Genomic DNA, 3,612 nt, shown 5'->3' with positions numbered 1-3,612 from the left:
CTCTCATTTTAGCCAAAGAACAGTGGGAGTGTCCCTTTAGACATGACCTGCCAAGTCATAGATTTCCGACCTGTTTCTCAGTACCAGGTATGAATTCCCTCTGAGACACTGAGTGGGTCTCATATCCAGTCAGAGAGCATTTGATTACGCCCATAGCGTGTGTGCCACTGTTGCACAGGTACGTACATTCTTCCTGGCTGGTTGATTTTGCTCGCTTCGGCAGCACACATACTAAAATTGGAACCATAGAGAGAAGATTAGCATGGCCCCTGCGCAAGGACGACACGCAAATTCGTGATGCATTCCGTATTTTAAAAAAGAAGATAGGGCTGGAGAGATGGCTTAGCGGTTAAGCGCTTGCCTGTGAAGCCGAAGGACCCCGGTTCGAGGCTCGGTTCCCCAGGTCCCACATTAGCCAGATGCACAAGGGGGTGCACGCGTCTGGAGTTCGTTTGCAGTGGCTGGAGGCCCTGGCACATCCATTCTCTCTCTTCTCTCCCTATCTGCCTCTTTCTCTCTCTGTCACTATCAAATAAATAAAAATAAACAAAAAAATTTTTAAAAAGGGCTGGGGAGATGGCTTAGCGGTTAAGCGCTTGCCTGTGAAGCCTAAGGACCCCGGTTCGAGGCTCGGTTCCCCAGGTCCCACGTTAGCCAGATGCACAAGGGGGCGCACGCGTCTGGAGTTCGTTTGCAGAGGCTGGAAGCCCTGGCGCGCCCATTCTCTCTCTCTCCCTCTATCTGTCTTTCTCTCTGTGTCTGTCGCTCTCAAATAAATAAATAAAAAAATTTTTAAAAAATTTAAAAAAAAAGAAAGAAAATAAAAACTTAAAAAAGGAGTCACTGGGTTGCAGAGTTCTACTTCCACCCAGAATGTTCTCCTGCAACTGTGGTTGGATCAGAAATGCCACGTGTCTCAGCAGCAGGAGCAGTGTGTGAATGAGACGTTGACACACATGTTTCACCTTTGGAAACTGATGGGGCGGCCAGCACAGGTCATTAGAGGTAAGGGTTTATGATGGGCAGCCTGGGCCACGCGGACATACTGGACGCACTAAAATGTAAACATTAGCCAGGTCGGGGTGAAGGTCCCATCTTGACGCATTTATGGGTCTTATCATCACGAAATCGATTCTGGCTGGTGTGTATTTAAGATCTCCCCACCATGTCTTGGTTTTTAACTGCAATGGTTTATTGTTCTATAACCCCTGGTTTTAAGCCAACAATGCCTGTTTTGCTTGATGTTTTTAGAAATTTTGTTTCCTCATTGTTATAGGGCATTTGGCTTAAATTCCTCCCTCACCATTAGAACCGATCTGATTAAAGAACTGTGGGGTTTTGTTAGAATTGAGAAAAAAAATATGTACATATTTTTTTCCTTCCTTTTGTGAGTAAACTGTAAAATAAATGATTCTACTAAAATCTTTCCTGTTTATTTTTCCATTTATTTTTACTAACCACTTCCATGATTATAAAAAATATCCCATGGTAATACCCTCCCTTACCCCCCGCCACTTTGCCCTTTGGAACTCCATTCTCCATCATATCCCCTCCCCATCTCTATCAGTCTCTTTTACTTTTATTTTGATGTCATGATCTTTTCCTCCAATTATGATGGTCTTGTGTAGGTAGTGTCAGACACTGTGAGGTCATGGATATCTAGGCCATTTTGTGTCTTGGGGGAGCACATTGTAAGGAGTCCTACCCTTCCTTTGGCTCTTACATTCTTTCCGCCACCTCTTCCACATTAGACCCTGAGCCTTGGAAGGTGTGATAGAGATATTGCAGTACTGATCACTCCTGTCACTTCTTTCCAAGACCATGAAGCCTTCTGAATCATCCCAAGGTCACTGCAATCTGAAAAGAAAAGATTCTCTACCCAAAGTGAGAGTAGCATTAATACAAGGGTATGAACATTAAGAGAAGTGCTTACTGGGCAGTTTGATAAGCATAGTTTATCTATTTAGCCAGACATCAGCAGATGTTACACCCCTAGGGCTCATGACTACTCTCAGTATCAGGGATGTATCCCCTTCCATAGAGCGGGCCTCCCATCCAAGTAGAGGGCAGCTGGTTTCCACCATAACAGACATGCCACTATTGCATCTGTTGGCTCATTTGGCCTGGCTGGCCAAATATAAGGCTTGCAGTGTCCACTGTTGAGTATCTTCACTGGTGATTTCTCTTTCTCCCATTGAACTGCATGCAGAATGGCTTCTTCCAGTTTTCTGTCAGCTGGTGTACATGGAGGACGTTATCAGCTCAGTTCCAACAGGATTTCTCAGAGGACTTGCAGCCCAAGTACGTGGAGCCTTCAGCAATAGGGTCTTACCATCTATTCCTGGTGGGAAACCAAGGGCCTTGGCAATGACCTATAATGTTTTGGGAGCATCAGGGACCTCCCTGGCCAACAACTCACTGGAAGGTATCCCATCCCTGGCACTGTAAAAAGCTATCACCTTGGGACAGATTTGGAGACATGAATCATATATATGATATATGACCTATAATCCCAGGTTTGGGAGGCAGAGACGGGATAGTGAGTTCAAGGCCATCCTGTTACACAGGGAGTCCAACACTACCCTGGACTACATACAATTTTGTCTCAAAAAAAAAAAAAAAAACACAAACACAAACACACACACACACACACACACACACACAAGAAAAAAAACACAAAAAAAAAACAAAAAACACCTGGACATGGTGATGCACATCTTTAATTCCAGAACCCTCAGAAGGCTGAGGTAGGAAGATCCTCATGAGTTTGAGGCCAACCTGGGACTACAGAGTGAGTTCCAGGTCAGTCTGGGCTAGTGAGACCCTAGTTCAAAATAATTAATAAATAAAAAGGCAAATAAATAAAAAACCTACACAAAAGTAGACATGCTATCTAGGTGTACAAAGAAGTTGCTATCCATTGCAGAAACATCATTTAAATAGAAGGCAGAAATGCAGCCGTCTCGGTTACAATGCAGAATTCATCTCCAAAGCTGATTTTGGAGGCCTCAGCGGCTTAGGTATCGCTTCTCAAGGCAAATGCCAGTAAGAGTTTGTCTATTATCATTTCAGCTTTTGTTTACTTCTCTGCTTCATTGGCTCCGTGTCTGTCTGTCTAAGAACATAGTATTTATATAAGCAGTAGGTGATCACACTGTGACCATCAGACACGGTAGAAGAGTCTCTGTGTTTTTCTTCTATCAAGTTCCCTGTCTCTGCTGGTGGCTCCTCTGTGGCTGACATGCAACAATGCTCGCTTTGCGATGCCCTAAATAAGCTTAATTTTCACAATACAATTAAAAGATTTAGGGGCTGGGGAAATGGCTTAGTGGTTAAGGTGTTTGCCTATGAAGCCTAAGGATCCCGGTTCAATTCCCAGGACCCATGTAAGCCAGATGCACAAGGGGCCGCACACCCTGGAGTGCCCATTCTCTCTTTCTTTCTGCCTCTTCCTCTCTTTCTCTCTCTCTCAAATAAATAAGTAAATAAAAAGATTTAGGGCTGGAGAGATGGCTTAGCAGTTAAGCGCTTGCCTGTGAAGCCTAAGGACCCCGGTTCGAGGCTCGGTTCCCCAGGTCCCACGTTAGCCAGATGCACAAGGGGGCGCACGCG

The 3,612-nt window shown here is 44.7% G+C and overlaps 1 non-coding gene across 1 annotated transcript; it reads left to right on the top strand.

Annotated features, from left to right (window-relative positions):
• Positions 1-207: 207 nt before the first annotated feature.
• On the top strand, positions 208-314 carry LOC123456325. The gene has a single exon (XR_006634461.1). It is a non-coding gene; the product is annotated as a U6 spliceosomal RNA (small nuclear RNA).
• The last annotated feature ends 3,298 nt before the right edge of the window (positions 315-3,612 follow it).

This window comes from Jaculus jaculus, chromosome 20 (genome assembly GCF_020740685.1).
Source record: "Jaculus jaculus isolate mJacJac1 chromosome 20, mJacJac1.mat.Y.cur, whole genome shotgun sequence".
Taxonomy (NCBI): domain Eukaryota; kingdom Metazoa; phylum Chordata; class Mammalia; order Rodentia; family Dipodidae; genus Jaculus; species Jaculus jaculus.
The sequence above is the reverse complement of the archived record's forward strand: the minus strand, read 5'-3'. Positions and strand labels throughout refer to the sequence as shown.